General features: G+C 41.8%; 1 protein-coding gene across 1 annotated transcript in view; it reads right to left on the bottom strand.

Annotated features, from left to right (window-relative positions):
* PACC1 (proton activated chloride channel 1) overlaps positions 1-7,094 on the bottom strand; it is a 52,279-nt gene extending 45,185 nt beyond the window's left edge. The window contains exon 1 of the mRNA XM_048843129.2: positions 6,975-7,094. The gene's annotated coding sequence lies outside the window, so the exon portion shown is untranslated. The remainder of the gene's footprint in view (positions 1-6,974) is intronic.
* Between the last annotated feature and the right edge of the window lie 13,026 nt (positions 7,095-20,120).

Below are 20,120 nucleotides of genomic sequence, written 5' to 3'. Positions count from 1 at the left end.
AGTTTCAGGTTTTTCTCTTCTTCTAAGAGGGCTAGCAACTTGCTTTTTTAAAAATGAAAGGTGAGGTTATCACATCATCACAGAATTCTGGGAGCTGGGGCTTTAATAAATACACCAAATACTGCAAGACTTTCAATAAACATCACAAGAACTGGCAACAGCGATTTTACTTTCTAAACTTCTTTATTAATTGCTGGTGAATCCTGCTTTGGGGCTGAAGATGGGAACAAACAGTCATCACACAGCAATACAATTGCAACAGACTAAAGAGAGTTACACACCTTTTTAAATGCTACATTTTAGAGGTTGTCAGACTTATTTTAAAATATTTTTAATATTGAAGGTTTAATAAGTGCCTCAGTCTGGTAAAGATGCACAGGTTAGAGAGGAAGCGTGTGTTTTAATTAAATATTTTTAAATGCCGGATGTGCTGCTTTTCAGAAAATGGCCTGGAAAAACAATTTTACAGTCTCTGTCTAGGGTGCACACCATTTCTAATTCCTTACTTACTTGTAGGGTGTTATAGAATATCCAGTTAATGGACCCTGATTCTGCAGTCAGACCCAGATGGAGTCCGCAGACCTCAGTGGGGCTCTGCAAAGATCCACCCACATAGATCTGACTGGAGGATCAGAGCCAATATATGTGACATGCTTTGGAGATGAAGGGTGCTACATAAATGCAGACTGACAAGCTATTCATATGCAAATAATATATAAATACATTCTAAATAGCATTAGTGCTGCTTCTCCTATCATGCAACTGACTGTTACGTTTGAAATTCAAAAACATATATATATATACACAAACCACTCCTAACATTACATCCAAACTGATTCCATCATGAGAATAGCAGTAAGATGAACACCTGAAGGTAAGCAAATATGAGGTTGCCCAAAAACAACATGGCAAAGACCTGTGGAAGCTGAGCTGAAAAAACCTGGGGCACAGCTGGGTAACCATTGAAAGACGTGCCAGAAACAGACAGGAGTGGAGGAGCTTCGTCACTGCCCTAAATGCCAGAACTGTAAGAGGTACTAACTAATGAACTAACTTAACATTACAGCAGTACCACTATAGAATAGCTTACTGCTTAACAGCTTTTTCTAAAATCCAAATGCTTAAGTGCATTGTCTTAAAAACTCCTGTGCCTAACGAGGATCTGGGGTAGAGAGAGTGGTCCAAATATGAGATGGTTTGAGCAAGGGGTACTTGAGATACAGCTTTGCTCTAAAAAAAGAGTGAGATCAACATTTTACAGTTCTTATGTTTTTCTGTGCACACCTAGTGCTCAAACTAGGGCTCTGATCCTCCTCATACTGATATCACCTGCTAGGAATTGATCTCACCTAGTGTCCAAAACCCACTGCTCCCACGGGAATCACTATTTTAAAAGTTATTTAGGGTTAAAGTTGGATCTATAATGTAGCTCAAGCCAAGCTGATGAGCCAGAGAAAGTTATTTGAGGATTTCACAGCAGGACTGGGACTCCGGTGAAAGCCAGATTGTTTGCAGACAGGTAAACAGAGTAAGGGTGTGGCTCCAGGTGACATGCTGTGGCCATTGTACCTAAGCAGCACCCATGAACTTAGAATTTGAGTCCTATCTGTGGCAGCTTTTTTTGCCATACATACTAGTTTCATTGTGCAGGGGCTTCTTCTGGAATTTTTGCTCTCAGAGCAAAATTTTTGGTATGAGCCAATATTTCAAATTGCTCTGAAATCCATAGCCATACTCAGATTTTACTTTAGAAGTATTGTGAAAAAATAGCATTAAATAAACAGAGGGAAAATGAAAGACACTAGTAAGCAATATATTAGTGTAATGTAATAATGTCTCATAATCCTTACCCATTTCCACAATCATATGATTGAGTGTGATAAAAGAAAACAGCTGTCACTCTCATCAATGTCAGCCTGATAAAGGGGTTTCAGACCATTAGGAAACACCCCCTCCCCCCCAAAAAGAGCCATATTCCAAGGACATGCATAAAGTTAACAATGACTAATGTGATGCTGAGGTACTATTTTGACTGATAACAGTATCCTATACTTCCTGTGAAAAATAAACAGATTTCAACCATCTACACAAACCAAAGTTCATATATATCAATTTTACTGTTCAAGTGGTATAGTTTCTGTGAAAGAAGGGTCCAAATGAAATGTCAGATATGATAAAAATTAGTCACATAGAATCATAGGACTGGAAGGGACCTTGAGAGGTCATCTAGTCCAGTACCCTGCACGCATGGTAGGACTAAGTATTATCTATTCTAGACCATCCCTGATAGGTGTTTTTCTAACCTGCTCTTAAAAATCTCCAATTATGGAGTTTCCACAACCTCCCTAGACAATTTACTCCAGTGCTTAACCACCCTGACACAAAGTTTTTCCTAATGTCCAACCTAAGCCTCCCTTCCTGCAATTTAAGTCCATTGCTTCTTGTCCTATCCTGAGAGGTTAAGAAGAACAATTTTTCTCCCTCCTTCTTATAACAACCTTTTATGTACTTGAAAACTGTTATCATATCCCCTCTCAGTCTTCTTTTTTCCAGACTAAACAAACCCAAGCTTTTCAATCTTTCCTCATAGGTCATGTTTTCTAGATTTTTAATCATTTTAATCCACAAGTATTCCTTTTCTTTTTGCGGATACAGACTAACAGCTGCTACTCTGAAATTAATCATTTTTGTTGCTCTTCTCTGGACTTTCTCCAGTTTGTCCACATCTTTCCTGAAATGTGATGCCCAGAACTGGACACAATACTCCAGTTGAGGCCAATCAGCATGGAGTAGGGCAGAAGAATTACTTCTTGTGTCATGCTTACAACACTCCTGCTTATACATCACAGAACAAGGTTTGCTTTTTTTGCAACAGTGTTACACTCTTGACTCATATTTAGCTTGTGGTCCACTATGACCCCCAGATCCCTTTCTGCAGTACTCCTTCCAAGGCAGTCATTTCCCATTTTGTATGTGTGCAACTGATTGTTCCTTCCTGAGTGGAGTACTTTGCATTTGTCCTTGTTAAATTTCATCCTATTTATTTCAGACCATTTCTCCAGTTCGTCCAGATCATTTTGAATTATAATCCTATCCTCCAAAGCACTTGCAACCCCTCTCAGCTTGGTATCCTCCGCAAACTTTAAAAATGTACTCTCTATGCTATTATCTAAATCATTGATGAAGATATTGAACAGAACCGGACCCAGAACTGATCCCTGCCCTTCCAGCATGACTGTGAACAACTGATAACTATGCTCTGGGAACGGTTTTCCAACCAGTTATGCACCCACCTTACAGTAGCTCTATCTAGGCTGCATTTCCCTAGTGGCTCTTTTAAAATAGCCATACTAATCCTCAAGTGATAACCCCCGAATAGCCACCTTAAAAAAAAACAAACGATCAGTGCATAAACTGCAACAAACATTTTCAAAATGATATTCATCCTTGAGATGAATGAGCCACCTCAGACTTCTGCAATCGTTCCGCACTGTAGAGGATTCTGTTGAGCCTTTCCCCCTACATTAGCCCCAAAGTGGAGTACGAAAGTCTGGAACAGCCCTTCATTCTCTCTTGCTGCCTCCAATGGGTAGATAGGCTCTTCACAGCTTGTTGGTTCCCTCTTCCTCCCCCCACCCATGGGCCTCCAGTCCTGCTGGGTGCATGGAGAGGCCAGGACCAGGGCACAGCAGGTAGTTAAGAGGCAGTGAGGTGTTCCCAAGAAGCCTCTTTGTGTGACACACACACACACACACACACACACACACTCTTCCTCAAAAAATATGGAATTGGCCCCAAAACTTATTAATGCAGAGTTCAGGCTGCCTGCCAGTGCCTCATAACTAGGCTTGGCAGAATTCAATTGTGTAATTTCACCAAATAAGACTGGTGTTTATTTTTTTATATTTAAGTTTTCAGAGTTGTGGGAAATTATTGGTGTTTGGAGCGTCAGTTAAGATTCAAAAAGTTAAAGGTTTATAACCATTAAAACACAAGTTGTCAACATCACATTAAAATATACAAAGTAAATATCCTTAAATCAAATTCTCAAGTAGCATTTTCTTAATTTGGCAATCTGTAAATTTTGATTATTACTGATGGAAATATTTTTGTTGGGTTGTGTGTGTGTACAATGAAGCTGATGTTTATCAACATTCATTGCTAAAAATCTAATTCTTCCAAGCCTACTAATACCCTTCTAGAACAAAGGCACCTATATTTAAATCTCTAAAAACCAGGGAATAAACAGTTATGGTAAAACAAACTTGAACCTCTGAAAACCAGTACATTCCTCCCCCCCCCTCGCAACCTTAGTTCTGCCCTCTTTGAGTCATGCCTCAACCTACTGTTGACCAATATATGCTGGATAGTATATATATGTTATACTGATAGTATGTTTTATCTGCACCCTACATATTAAGCATAAATATAGCAGTTACATAGTCTAAATTGGCCTCTACCTTTATAATCTGTTCACTTATGCTAAGTATCCCATAACACCTTGCATTAGTTAAAGTAAGCTTTGGCTTAAGGAGATAGGAAAGCTGTCAGGATCAGGACATAAGTTTACTTTATCATAGCAACAGAAAGGGAGTTACCCTCACAAGCCTATCTACTCTGGGACAGACGTAGGAGGTGTTTTCATGCCCATTAGTACCTGGAATTGCATATGTTCAGAACAAAGATAAAGGGTACACCATGGTACTAGAAAAGCAAGGTAAAAAGCTAGTTGGTTAAATCTAGTTTCAGATGGATGTATATAGTACATTTTACTGGTAAACAAGTAGGATATAAAGAGAGGGTTTTAAGTGGTATATACCTTTGGGAGCACACCTTCCACATAAGGTGAATGTAACATCACTACATGAGACAGCTTCCCTGAGACTGGTATCATATAGAACAGTGGTTCTCAAACTTCAGCAAGCCGAGGACCCCAATTTTGATTTAAAATTTTTCACAGACCCCTTGCTCTTTCACCGAGGCCCCACCCCATCCTACTCCTTCTCCAAGCTCCCGCTTGCTACATCCCCCCTCCCTCTGTTGCTCGCTCTCCCGCACCCTCATTCACTTTTACCAGGCTGGGATAGGGGGTTTGGATGCAGGGGGAGGTGAAGGCTCCATCTGGGGGTATAGGCTATGGGCTGGGGCCAGGGATGAGGGGTTTGGGGTGCAGGAGGGGGCTCTGGGATGTGGGTTGTGGGCTCTGGGAGGGAGTTTGGGTGTGGAAGGGGACTCTGGGCTGGGCCAGGGGGTTGGGATGCGGCGGGGGTTGAGGGCTCCAGCTGGGGATCTGGGGTCTGGGCTGGGTCCAGGGATGAGGGTTGTGGTCTGCAGGAAGGGGCTCCGGGATGGGGGAATATGGGCTCCAGGAGGGAGTGTGGGTGCAGGAGGGGACTCTGGGCTGGAGCAGGGTGTTGAGGTGCGGGGGCGTGAAGGGTCCCGGTGGCACTTACTGCGGCTCCCAGAAAGCGGCCACCAGGTCTCTGCGGCCCCTGGGCAGAGGCGCGGCCAGTGAGGCTCTGAGAGCTGCCCTTGTGCCTGCAGGCACCACCCCCACAGCTCCCACTGGTTGCAATTCCCAGCCAATGGAAGCTGCAGAGCCAGCACTCGGGTGGGGGCAGTGCGTGAAGCCTCCCTGGCCACCCCTCTACCTAGGGGCCGCAGGGACCTGGTGGCCATTTCTGGGAGCCACGTGGAACCAGGGCAGGTAGGGAGCCTGCCTGGGAGGGAGGGAGAGGAGTTGAGCAGCGGGGCCTGTGAACCTCCTGGAGTTCTCTCGCAGACCCCCCGGGGCTCCGTTGACCCCAGTTTGAGAACTGCTGATATAGAACCTTTTCCCTTTTCTATATTATTATTGGCTTAGATCAATAAATCTGACTGATGTTGGTTATGTGGCATCTGGAATATATTTCATAATGAACCAGTGTGGTCAAGCAATTGACTACGCAACTTATCAACACCGCTCCTCACTGACAAAGTAGTACTCCATCCTTTCAGAGCATAAAGTGCACCATGGGCGTGCACCATATCGATACAGGAGAAACTGTCAGCCATATCCTCAGTAAGGCAAACATCTCTTGTAGAGGGCAGGCTTAGTGAACACCAGCTGGCTACACCTGACCTGTACTAGACCACTTCACCTGCTCTGCCCAAACCACCCCACAGTTACCAGATGTTATTACCCCCGACCTTTGTGCTAAGGATTCCTTCTGGAACAGCCCCTTTGCACTAACCTCTGCCCTGTAATCATGATAGATTGGTTGTGCAAGCAGAGGAGCACAATAATGTAACAGCACAGAAACAAGGGGTCTGTGTTGTGATTCCTTTGGGCATGGATGAACCTCTCATATTGCCATGTGAGCTGTGGCAACCTGCTGCAAATAAGCTTGTGGCAGTCAGTACAGTTGTCCCCTCCACAGTGAAGAGCAGTTGGGAGTGCATGCAGACAAATGAGAATACAATTCTGTGGGGCACAACACATCATATGAAATAGCACAATTACTTAGTCATTCCTTATGCCTGATTATAGGACAGTCCAGGCTGAAATATACAGTATAGCCTCAGTTCCAGGAAGCCAAAATTTAAGTTGCAAGGCTGAGGTGTGTGCACTTCCATATTTTCAGAGGTTTAAGTATAGGGGCACTTCCCATTCTGCAAGGGCATGAGGCATTGCCAGCTGAACTTATTTTAGTGTTAAAGATTTTGGGCAGTGAATATAACATCTAGCCTTTACATAATATTTTTCATTCAGAGCCATCCCAAATCACTTTAGAAGCTCACAAAAATATGTTGGGAGGAATTGCTGACATACAATCATTTCAAGTTCTCTTTCAAGAAACTGAAGACAATCTATGATATTCCTGAGTAGGGCAAAGCTTTCCCCATGCCCTTCCTTCCACCCCAGTAGCATAGTAGTGTAAGCTCAAAAGTTTGTCTCTCTCACCAACAGAAGTTGGTCCAATAAAAGATATTACCTCACTCAACTTGTCTCTATAATATCCAGGGACCAACACGGCTACAACAACACTGCATAGTCCTCTCCAGTCACTGATATGCTGATCGGTCACCAGGCAATAAAATATCTCCTTGGCATAGACAGATGGTTGTCTTCTACCAAAGGCCTGGAAAAATTGTTCCTCCTAATCTGGAGTCTTCAGCAGATTAACATCTTCTAATGCTGCCTGTAGGGTAGAAAGGAATGTTCCAAGTTGTAGAGCACCAAGTGATTTGATCTCAAAAATCAACTAAAATTTATAGTTTAGAGAAACAAGAAACTGTTGGCCAAATCTTAGTAATCGTCTCTCAGTGGGACTCCCACTACTTTAGTCACATGGGATTCTCTGCCATTGTAATGCCAACAAACCCTGGTCATTGGCGGGCAGGATCGAACTGGGGACCTCTGGAGATTAGTGCATGAGCCTCTACCACATGAACTAAAAGCCAACTGGCTGCTAGCTAAGGCTGTAAAGCAGACTAATTTTAGCTCTCTCTAAGTGGTTTCAGTGCCACTAGATGGGACAGAAGCCCAGGAGGTGTGTGGGTTACATACTTCCCATAGCTGAGGAAGCGTGTCCTGAGGTTCAGAGACTTCCCAGTTGAAATCCAGGACGAACCCCCACTTGTAACGCCAACAGACCCTGGTTGTCGGCGGGCAGGATTGAACCGGGGACCTCTGGAGCTTAGTGCATGAGCCTCTACTGCAAGAGCTAAAAGACAACACGCTGTTAGTTAAGGTGGTAGAGCAGACTTATTTTTTCTCTCTCTCTCTAAGGGCTTGTCTACATTACCTGCAGGATCGACGGGCAGTGATAGATCCATCAAGGGTCGATTTATCGCGTCTAATCTAGCTGAAGTTGCGTAACTTAGATCGATTTCCCCGCCCCAGTGTAGACCAGGCCTAAGTGGTCTCGGTGCCACTAGATGGGACAGAACACTACACCCAGGAGGTGTATGGGTTACACCATACTTTAGGGATACCATGATTAAAACCAAGCAATATAATAATAATAATACAGTCACAGGTAATAATTATGATTAAAGCAAAAAAGAAAACACACAAACAAGCAATAATGGTTCTGTCATAGATAACTACAGCAGTTTATAGATGGGCAAAATAATTTAATTTAAGGATTGGTGAATCCTTTTTGATATATTGTGACAGGATCCTCAGGGTTCAGCTTGGGACTGTGGAACAACTGTGCCCCCTTAACTCTCCAGCCTGAGCTGTCTCTCACAATGCTTTGATAGTAACAAGAGCAAACCCCTCCGGGCGCTGTGATCACTCAGCACAACCACATGTGGAGCCCCACATCCAGCTAGTTTACATGAGTGCTCCCGGAGCCATAATATCAATATTATTGATAAGGATTAATAAGCTATTTAAGTTAATAGTGAGCAATCTTAACTAAGTCCTATGAAACCAAATAAAATATTTAACTCCGTTAAAAAAAAGTTATTCAGAGAGCTGTCTTGAGACAAGTAAATTAATATCAAGCATCTTAAATCCAAATTAAATCCCACAATTTCTGCCTGTTTACTAAGTGATCTTATGTCTCCTCTCCAGAAATACATGATGTAAAACAATCTGGTATTTAACAACAGATGCTGTTAATACCTTAAATTACAATAGCATTTCAATATGCTATTAAAATCACTACAAGAAAATTTATATCTGATTCCTTGGGGTGCTTTGCTAACTTAATCTAGCCCTTGATGCTGAAGGAACAGTGCTGAACTGGAAGGTTGCTGCTTCTTCTTGATGCTCTTCTATGCTCCGTTTTGCTCTTTGGCTAATTGCTGTTACTTGTTTGCTTCCAGAGATGAACAGGAGGAGCTGTGAGGAGTACTGTAAAGTTGAGGAATGGGAGCAGGCTGTGCTGCTGGTTTACTTAATTCAGCAAGTTTTATATTCCTTTCCTTTCATAGTTTTACTGGAAGAGGAAGGCAAGCCTATTTCAGACCTTGGTTGAATTAAAAAATTAGCAGCTGTCATTCTTTCATTGGCTCAGCACCTTTCTGAGGTTATCAGCAGTTTCAGCTCATGCATAGATGATCTGCTACAACACATGCAGCAGGGTTGTAATTTTTCCTCAACTTGATAGTTATACTGCCTTTGTTGTGGGAGATTATCAGAACATCTTCGAAGTTTGAGTTTTCTTTTATTCGGTCCATTTTCTGATATATCCCATTAGTTCCTTTCTAGCTTACTGGAGCTGAAATTCTGCTTCAAAAGGGTGCAAATACCTGTATGTCGTATATAATGGTTTTCAGTTTTCAAAAGTATTTTTTAAACTTTATTACTCCTTAAAGAAAGTTTTTAAACTTGAATAGTCATTAAAGAAGTTATTGTCCCTTCTTAACAATCTTTGGATAGGTGACTTGTTTCTCCGAGTTTGGTAAGAAAGTAGTTTAAGCCAGATAATCAAATAAATTCCCTATTTAATACAAATATTTTATACTCAAATGGCTTTTAAATGAGTAACCAGTTGTAGCATCAAATGACCTTACTATATTGCACGTAAACCATGCCACTGTTCATATACAATGATATAAGGAACTTATTACATTAGAAGGTTTGCAGTTAGAGACAAAGCACTTGCAAATATACATCTCAAAAGAAGCTGATGAACTCTTAAGCATTTAAGTGACAGGCATAGATTTTTCACCATCAAGTGGAACATGAACTTAGAAGTTACAAAGATCTGCTACAAAACATTCCCCAGCCATAAATGTTTTCCTTAATATTTGAATAATTAAGTCTTTAAAGAGTTTATAAAAGGGGTTAATTTTAATAGGATTTTTTTCTAGCATATTTGCTGTGTGTTTGAAACCAACATTTTTTTCTTGCAAAGAGAGTGGGGGTTGTAAAAGGCCTACTTTTATGGCTCTTGATGACACAATATTAAACATGCCTACAAAGTCCTTTGCTTGAGATAAAACTCATCTCTATAGTAGACTTGCATCTCATACCAGATGTGCTTTGGTCCTTTGTCCAAAATGACCCTTAGATTTAAAATCTGCCATTTGTAGTACATTTACAACTTGCAGTTAAAAACTTCAGTAAAGCATTCTATAGAAAACATAAAATCCTAACAACCAAGGTTTACATACATCTTTCAAAACATAACAAAAGAAAATAACACAGAAAGTTAAGGCACAATAGAACTTATAAAAGCTGCATTTCAGAGTAAACACAGATTTTATGGCTGTGGGGTGGTTATCCTCCTTTGACACTTCGACAATTTGTCACTAGTTGACAGAAGGTAGATTTCTTTAGCTTGAACATTTCATACAATTAAATAAGCAACTGATAACATAAGACTGTGCTGTTATTTTTCTAAGCATCCTGTATAAATATTGAGTATATTTTAAGGTGCAAGCAAGTTTGAAATGACCTAATATTATAAGAATAAATTATAATAGTTTTACTGATAAATATTTTCGACTCAATATTGAGGTCTGTCTCCTACATACCACTGGCTGAAATAGTGTTAAGACCACTACTGGTAAAAGGTCCTTGGCCTGTGGGCCCCAAGCCCCTCCTGTCTAGGCCAAAAATATGTATTGATTTTTTACAATAAAATAAATATAAAAGATTTACTTCATGGGCTGGTGACCTGAAATGCAGCTGCTTCTGAACAGGCAAATATGGGCATGTCATAAAAATAAAGGGAAGGGTAACCACCTTTCTGTATACAGTGCTATAAAATCCCTCCTGCCAGAGGCAATATCTTGTTACCTGTAAAGGGTTAAGAAGCTCAGAAAACCTGGCTGGCAACTGATCCAAAGGACCAATAAGGGGACAAGATACTTTCAAATCTTGGGGGGGAAGGCTTTTGTTTGTGCTCTTTGTTTACGTGGTTGTTCTCTCTTGGGACTGAGAGAGGCAGACAGAAATCCATCTTCTCCAAACCCATCCTAATCCAAGTCTCCAATATTGCAACCAGTATAGGTAAGCCAGGCAAGGCGGATTAGTTTATCTTTTGTTTTATGTGAATTTTCCTTGTGTTAAGAGGGAGGTTTATTCCTGTTTTCTGTAACTTTAAGGTTTTGCCCAGAGGGGGATCCTCTGTGTTTTGAATCTGAATACCCTGTAAAGTATTTTCCATCCTGATTTTACAGAGATGATTTTTACCTTTCTTTCTTTCTTTTTTTTTTTTAAATAAAATCCTTCTTTTAAGAACCTGACTGATTTTTCCGTTGTTCCAAGATCCAGGGGTTTGGGCCTTTGATGATTTTGTAACAAATTGGTTAGGATATTATTCTCAAGCCTCCCCAGGAAAGGGGATGTGTAGGGCTTGGGGGGATATTTTTGGGGAAGACGTCTCCAAGTGGTCTCTTTCCCTGTTCTTTGTTTAAAACGCTTGGTGGCGGCAGCATACTGTTCAAGGACAAAGCAAAGTTTGTACCTTGGGGAAGTTTTTAACCTAAACTGGTAAGAATAAGCTTAGGGGGTCTTTCATGCGGTTCCCCACATCTGTACCCTAGAGTTCAGAGTGGGGAAGGAACCCTGACAGGACAGATGGAATCAAGGCATGCTACCAGGTAGATAAAAGTATTAACTTGTGGCCTTACTTTGATGCGGAACATGAAAAGGGAAGGAACTTATTTTTTTCTTTTCCTGGACAAAAAAGTAATATCCTCTTTCATTGTCTTGGCAGGGCCTTCTGTCTTTGCTGGACCAAGGCAGCCACCTAGCCCCTTTGGGCAAGGACCCTGAACCAACAGGAGAAAAGACCAAGGGTTAGAGACTACCTGCTGCAGGACATGCAGAGGGATTCTGACCACAGGTTGAACCAACAGCTGAAATTCCAGCAGCAAATGATGAAGCAGAAGAGGAAAAAGGAGAGGAAAAAGGAGGTTTCAGACAGGGAGAGGGAGGAGAGACTGGTGGCAGAGTACTTTGAGCATGACAGGGTGAGAATGGAGCAGGAGCTGACAGCAACACAGGGAACTCGAGCAAGACTGGGAGGAGCAAATGTTTGAGTGACTGCTCAGTGTGATGGTCAGCAAGCAGCAGACCCTAATACCTGCATCAACACCATCCCCAGAGGACCCTCCTCCATGCTGCACATCCTGCAACCAATGTAGCCACTGGACAATTGTAGGGGGCAGGGTAGACAAAGATTCAGTTGATGAACTCCTGGAATTGAAGTGAGTATGATTAGATGTACCCTGTTCACTCTGTCTCCTTTCAGCCACAGGTAGAGAACAGCTACACTGGTGGTGGCATTTCCATTTCCAGTGACGTTACACAGATTGGCATCACTGTTGGTTTTCGTTGCACTTTCACTTTTATTAACAATTGTACTCTCTAGTATTGGCAGCTGGAACACCTGTATTCGTTTTTAATAAAGTACTTGGTTGTACAATTCATTGGGGTGTTAGTACTTGGGAAACAAAGAGGAGGCAGGAGGTTTAAACCAAATTCTCATAATAATAGCAAATAGATCAATGTGATGTTGTAGTGTACATCTGAATTTATCCATGCATTTCCTCACAGAAAGCAAGGATGTGTGGGTGTACAAAGCATCCTTTACTTCCCTGTATCTCTTGGACCCAGCCCCAGTGACCAGCTCTCCGGTACATATCACACCAGGTGGACAACTATCTTTATCTTCAGTGTTCACCCCACCTTTGAACTATTCTGAGGAGGAGTCCTCTGATTCCCAGATCTCTGTCCAGGGATCTCCTACCTTCCATAGGAGAGACTTCTTCCCTGATACCTACCCTCAAAGGGAAATTCCAAGGGAGAAACTATCATAAGCCCTGCCTCACTGGTATGACCAGCAGTGGATGCTCCATCCTCTACCTTATGGGCCCCCTCAATGCCCTTCTTAAGACCCATGGACTCTCTATTACCATCAGTTCTCAACGGCTCCTAGTGTCACTCGTGGGGAATACAGAAGACGACACCTGTCTGTTCCATCACTTTCTCCTCAACAACCTCAACCTCGAGAGGAAACTTTTGAGGAGCACGAGGTCAGAGTGGACAAGGAGGGGACACCTCAAACAAATATCATCACCACCATATGAGGCTGTAATGCCTCCTCCACCTTCTTTGGCTAGTGATTTTAAATAGTGTCAGGAACTGATGAAGCATACTGACTTGCTAGAGATTCTCTTAAAGAAGGCCCAAGAGTTGCAACAAACTTTTGGCATTTTGCATAGAACATCCTCTGGTTGAGTGACTTTACAAGTGAATAAAGCTCTACTGGATCCTGCCAAAACCATAAGCCAGCACACCACGCACTTGCAAGCAGGCTCATGGTACTACATCCCAACTAAAATATGTGGAATTTTTGTTCTCCCACTCTCCACCAAATTCTTTAGTTGTGGAGGCTGTCAACAAGCATGGCAGCCAACATCTTTCCAAGTCTACACCCTGTGATAAAGACCAGAAGTGCCTTGACCTATTTGGTTGTAAGAGCTACTTTTCAGCCACTCCAAAATTTTGGATTGCAAATTAACAAGGTCTAATGGTGAAGTACAACTATTCCAATTATGACAAATTCAACAGTTTTAGTGAACACTTACCTGTAGAACACTGTGAGCAGTTCAAGACCATCATAGTCAAAGGTCAGTTCTTAGCAAGAGCCTCTTTGATAGCCTCCCTAGATTCAGGTGACAGTAGGCCACTGCACCTCCACTGATGTTGTTATGAGCAGAGAACTTTGGCTAGAGCTATCTGGTTTTCTTAGGGAGGTCCAACATACTGTAGAAAACTTCCCTTTTGATGGACTTAAATTCTCCTATGAGTCAATTCTCCAGACTTTGAAAGATTCCAGAGCCACACTTAGAGCCCTTAGCATATACATGCCTGCAAACAAAAGAAAATTTAGCAGATCACAAATGGCACAGAGATCTCGTCCAGTTCAGTTCTTTACCTACCCTAGGCCTACTGAACCATCGAAAGGCAGGCCTAGGTGTCAAAAGAAGAGACTACCTACTGTGACTACTACCACCACACAGCTGTCCTCTTCATCCAACCGTCAATTCTGATGGTTTGGTTGAGAGCTTGGAACATCCACACCTCATGAATGTTCAGCTGCACTCACCTCCCTCCCTTTGGAGAGGATTCTCCCATTTTCAACCTGCTTGGGAACAGATTACGTCTAACAGATGGGTGTTGGAGGCCTTAACATCAGGTTACTCAATCCATTTCACCTCCATCGCTCACCCTACCCTCTTTACCGACCCTGTTTATCTCATGAACAGTTACTGAGACAAGAAGTCATCTCTCTTCTATGCATAGGAGCCACAGAAACAGTTGCATTCCAGCGGAGAGGGAAGAGATTCTACTCCAAGTATTTTCTGGTACCCTAAAAGAACAGAGGATGGAGAAATCAATATTAGATCTCAGACTGATAAACACCTTTGTGGAATCACAGAAATTCAGGATGGTAACTCCACAGATATTATTCCATAGTTAGATTCCAGGAACTGGTTCATGGCCCTCAACCTTCAGGACACATATTTTCATGTCACATTTCACCCCTCTCACAAAAGGTTCTTTGTTTTACAAGCAGTCAGAGTCACTTCCAGTACTGAGTGTTTCCCTTTGACCTCTCCTCTGTCCCAAGGGTATTCCCAAAGATCAGAGCAGTGATAGCTGCTTACCTCCGGTGGCCGGGAATAATAGTCTTCCCCTACTTTGATGACTAGCTGCTCAAGGGCCAGTCATACAATTACATTCTCTGCAGTACAGACAACCATATCCCTGTTCCACAGGCTAGGTCTCCAAGTCAACACTAAGTCCACTTTGAGCACAGTACAATAGATATTCTTTATAGGGGCTTCTCTGAACACCGTAACAGCTAGGGTTTACCTCCAAGCAGACACTATAAAGCCTGCCAGACAACCAGTGGGGCCACTTGATAATCAAGATGCTAAAGAAGCACTCAAGGAAGACAAGGCCATTCCAGAGAAGTTCCATGAATTCTCTGCAGCGGTCTTCACTGCAGAGGATATCGGAGAGATCCCACATCCAAATCATTTTTTTAGGTGACCAATCTGAGGAACTGTCTCAGATTGAGGTTTCAATAGAGGTGGTTTCCCCTGTATCCAAGCAAGGGCAAAAATTCACAAGGAAGGGTTGCAGACCAACTTAGATGAGCAAGCATCTCAAAAAGGTGATTAAAAGAAAGCAGAAAGCCTTACAAGGAATGGAAGATGGAATGGATCAGCAAGGAAAGCTTCCTCATGGAGGTCAGAAAGTATAGGGATAAAGTGAGAACTGCCAAAAGCCAAGCAGAGTTAGATACTGCAAAGGGAATTAAAACCAATAATAAAAGGTTCTACAGCCACATAAATAAAAAGAAAACGAGGGAAGAAGAAGTGGGACCCCTAACCACTAAGGATGGGGTGGAGATTAAAGAAAATCTAGGCATGGCCCAACACCTAAACAAATACTTTGCCTCAGTTTTTAATAAGACTAATGAAGAGCTTAGAGGTAGAGGCAGGATCGCTAATGGGAATGAGGATATGGAGATAGAAATTACCACATCCAAGTTGTAAGTCTAAGTCAAACTCAAACATCTTAATGGGACTAAACTGGGGGGCCTGAATAATCTCCATCCAAGAATATTAAAGGAACTGGCATGTGAAACTGCAAGCCCAATAGTAAGGATTTTTAATTAATCTGTAGATTTGGGGGTCATATCCAATGACTGGAGAATTGCTGATATAATTCCTATTTTTAAAAAAGGGGAAAAATGTGATCTGGGAAACCACAGGCTTTTTAGTTTGACCTCAATTGTATGCAAAGTCTTGGAACAAATTTTGAAAGAGAAAATAGTTAAGGACGTAGAGGTGAACAGTAATTGGGATAAAATGCAACATGGGTTTACAAAAACTAGATCATGCCAGACCAACCTGATCTCCTTCTTTGAGAAGAAAAGGAGTACTTGTGGCACCTTAGAGAGACTAACAAATTTATTTGAGCATAAGTGTTCGTGAGCTACAGCTCACTTTGCGGATACACACTAACACGGCTGTTACTCTGAAACCTTCTTTGAAAAGATAAATGATTTTTTTAAACAAAGAAAATGCAGTAGATTTAATCTACCTAGATTTCAGTAAGACATCTGATACAGTTCCACATGGGAAATTATTAGTTAAATTGAAGATAGGGATTAATATGAAAATTGAAAGGTGGATACGGAACTGGTTAAAGGGAAGACTACAACAGGTCATATTGAAAGGTGAACTGTCGGGCTGGAGGGAGGTTACTAATGGAGTTCCGCAGGGATCATTCTTGGGACCAATCTTATTTAACATTTTTAGTACTGACCTTGGCATAAAAAGTGAGTGTGTGTTAATAAAATTTGCGGATGACACAAAGTTGGGAAGTATTGCCAATAAAAAGGAGGATTAGAATATCATACAAGATTACCTGGAAGACCTTGTAAACTGGAGTAATAGAAATGGGATAAAATGTAATAGTGCAAAGTCACGCACATAAGGCAGTGCTGGGCAACTTGCAGGCCACACACAGCCCATGAGGGTAATACGCTGGCAGGCCGCCAGACAGTTTGTTTACATTTGCATGGCCGCCTGCAGCTCCCAGTGGCCATGGTTTGCCATTCCCGGTCAATGGGAGCTGCGGGAAGCACCAGCCAGCACATTCCTCCCTGCGGCCCACGCCACTTTCCGCCGGGAACAGCGAATTACGGCCACTGGGAGCTGCAGGCAACCATGCAAATGTAAACAAACTGTCTGGCAGCCCACCAGCGGATTACCCTGACGGGCTGCAGGTTGTCCACCACTGACATAAGGACTAATAACAATAATTTTTGCTATAGACTGAGGACTTATCAGTTGGAAGTGACAGAGGAAGAGAAAGACCTGAGTGTTTTTGTTGTTCCGAGAATTACTAGGAGCCACCAATGTGATGTGGCTGTGAAAAAAGCTAATGCAGTCTAGGATGTATCAGGTGAGATATTTCCAGTAGAGACAGGGAAGTGTTAATACCATTATATAAAGCACTGCTGAGATCTCATCTGGAATATTATGTGCAGTTCTGGTCGCCCTTGTTTAAGAAAGATTAATTCCATCTGGAACAGGTGCAGAGAAGGATGCAGTAACCCGCATAGGATGATCTGAAGAATGGAATACCTACCTTATGAGAGGACATTCAAAGAGCTTGACTAGTTTAGCCTAACTAAAAGAAGGCTGAGGGGAGATAAGATTGCTCTCTATAGATACATCAGAGGGATAAATACCAGGGAAGGAGAGGCGTTATTTAAGTTAAGCGCCAATGTGGACACAAGAACAAATAGATATAAACTGGCCATCAACAAGCTTAGGCTTGAACTTAAACCAAGGTTTCTAACCATCAGAGGAGTGAAGTTCTGGAACAGCCTTCCAAAGGGTGCAGTGGGGGCAAAAAATTTAACTGGCTTCAAGACTGAGCTTGATAAGTTTATAGAGTGGATGGTATGATGAGACTGCTTGCAGTAGCATGTAGCCAAGCTGCGACTGCTAGCAGCAAATATCTCCAATGGCTGGTGATGGGACACTAGATGGGGAGGGTTCTGAATTACTACCGAGAATTCTTTCCCAGGTGTCTGGCTCGGTGGTTTTGCCCACATGCTCAGGGTCTAACTGATCACCAGATTTGGGGTCAGAAAGGAATTTCCCCCCAGGTCAGATGGGTAGAGCCCTGGGTTTTTTTTGCTTTTCTCTGCAGCATGGGGCATGGGTTTCTTGCAGGTTTAAACTAGTGTCAATGGTGGATTTTCTGTAACTTGAAGTCTTTAAATCAAGATTTGAGGACTTCAGTAACTCAGCCAGGGGCTAGGGGTCTATTACAGGATGGGGTGGATGAGGTTCTGTGTCCTGCAATGTGCAAGAGATCAGACTAGATGATCATGATGGCCCCTTCTGACCTTAAAGTCTCTGAGTCTAAATGGATAAATTAAACAGTAATAAGTCACCAGGACCAGATGTATTCACCCAAGGTTTCTGAAGGAACTCAAATATGAAAATGCAGAACTACTAACTGTAGTATGTAATCTATCACTTAAATCAGCCTGCATACCCAGTGACTGGAGAGTAGCTAATGAAATGCCTATTTTTTAAGAAGGCTACAGAGGCAATCCTGGCAATTACAGGCCAGTAAGCCTAACTTCAGTATGGACAAATTGGTTGAAACTGTAGTCAAGAATAGAATTAACAGACACATAGAAGAACATGTTATGTTGGGAAAAGAGTCAACAAGCTTTTGTAAAGTGAAATCATGCCTCATCAATCTATTAGAATTCTTTGGGGGTGTTAACAGACATGTGAACAAGTGTGATCCAGATAAGTAGCTGGACTTTCAGAAAATCATTGACAAGGTCCCTCACCAAAGGATCTTAATCAAAATAAGAAGTCATGGGATAAGAGAGAAAGTCCTCTCATGGATTAGTAACTGGTTAAAAGATAGGAAACAAAGGATAGAAATAAATGGCCAATTTTCAGTGGAGAAAGGTAAATAGTGGGGTCCCCTAAGAATCTGTATTGGGATCAGTGCTGTTCAACATGTTCATAAGTGATCTGGAAAAGGGGGTGAACAATAAGGTGGCTAAATTTGCAGACAATACAAAAATTACTCAAGATACTTAAGTCCAAAGCTGACCGTGAAGTGGATCTCACAAAACCGGTTGACTGGACAATAAAATGGCAAAACAACAAATTCAGTGTTCATAAGTGCAAAGTAATGCATATTGGAAAACATAACTCCAACTATGTATACACAGTGATGGCCAAAAGTATAAATGGGTTCAAAAAAGAATTAGGTAAGTTCATGGAGGATAGGGCCATCAATGGCTATTAGCCAAGATGCTGAGGGATGCACTCTCATGCTTTGGTGTCCCTAAACCTCTGACAGCCAGAAGCTGGTACTGGATGCCTGCATATGCATCACTTGATAATTAACCTGTTCTGTTCATTCCCTCTGAAGCATCTAGCACCAGTCACTGTCAGAAGACAGGATACTGGGCTAGATGGACCATTGGTCTGACCCAGTATGCCTGTTCTTATGTTAGCCTTCTATCTGGACAGAACCAAACCATTTTAAAAGCCTCTGAGACTGTACAGTTTGCTGAGAGATTCCTTTCTCAACAGAGACCCAGAAAGGAAAGACAAGTTTCCCCACAATACCCTGTGAAGCAATTCATAGAGAGGCTCAGCTTAGTGGAGCACTAAGAACCATCGGCTATGGTCCCAGAAATCCTAGTGTATAATTCAGGCTATTGCGGGACCAATGTAAATGTGGCTTGATAGGTATGCGTCACAACTTAAGTGTGGCTTCAAGGTATGGATGCTTGCAGGTAGTCTTGGCTAGCTCAGATACCTTTACTTGAGTGTCTGGACCTAGGTAAACTCTGCAGTGAAGATATAACCTCAGGGTCAGGCCCACTTTTCTCAGATGTTGATATTCAGGATCAGTTTTATATTAACCTTTCCAGAGAGCTAACTTAATAGAAAATTTATGTTCTGTTTTCAGTGCTCTACTAATAAATGCCAATATATTACAAGATTCTTGAAAAATTCTCAAGAGGAAAAATAATTCTCTCTCCATTCATTTTCCCAGTATCAAATATGATCAAATTTCCTGTCAACAGGGAATTATCAATTATTGGGGGTTTTCTAACATGGTACCAAAGTTCTCAGCCCAAGACTATTCAAAAATTTTAATAATGAACATGGTTTAAACAAGAAACATACAGTTTTCACAGGATAAGGGAAAACTGTACTAAAATCAAATATGAAACACTTGGTTTTAGCAAGCTTTAGACCATATCTAAAAAACTTTCAAGTACACATAAAATGGTAATGAAAATGCCTTTTAGTTTTTTACATGTATATTTATAGAAAACTCTGCATTTCACAGTATGACTGTAGTAGGATCAGTAATTACAAGAATACCTTATGATAGATCAGATTGTGTTCCACAAAACCAGTCCACACGACTGATGTTAGTCACACTGCTACTACTAGAAGGCACTCAGATTCTATGTTGATGAGGGAGGTACCAGAACCTGAATTGAAAAGAATAGTTTAACCTGATTTTCATTCTACACAGAATCACAGACATTAGATCATTTATTTTGTCAATCCCCTTTTCAGTGCAGGAT

The sequence above is a fragment of the Caretta caretta genome, chromosome 3 (genome assembly GCF_965140235.1).
Source record: "Caretta caretta isolate rCarCar2 chromosome 3, rCarCar1.hap1, whole genome shotgun sequence".
Lineage (NCBI taxonomy): Eukaryota > Metazoa > Chordata > Testudines > Cheloniidae > Caretta > Caretta caretta.
The sequence above is the reverse complement of the archived record's forward strand: the minus strand, read 5'-3'. Positions and strand labels throughout refer to the sequence as shown.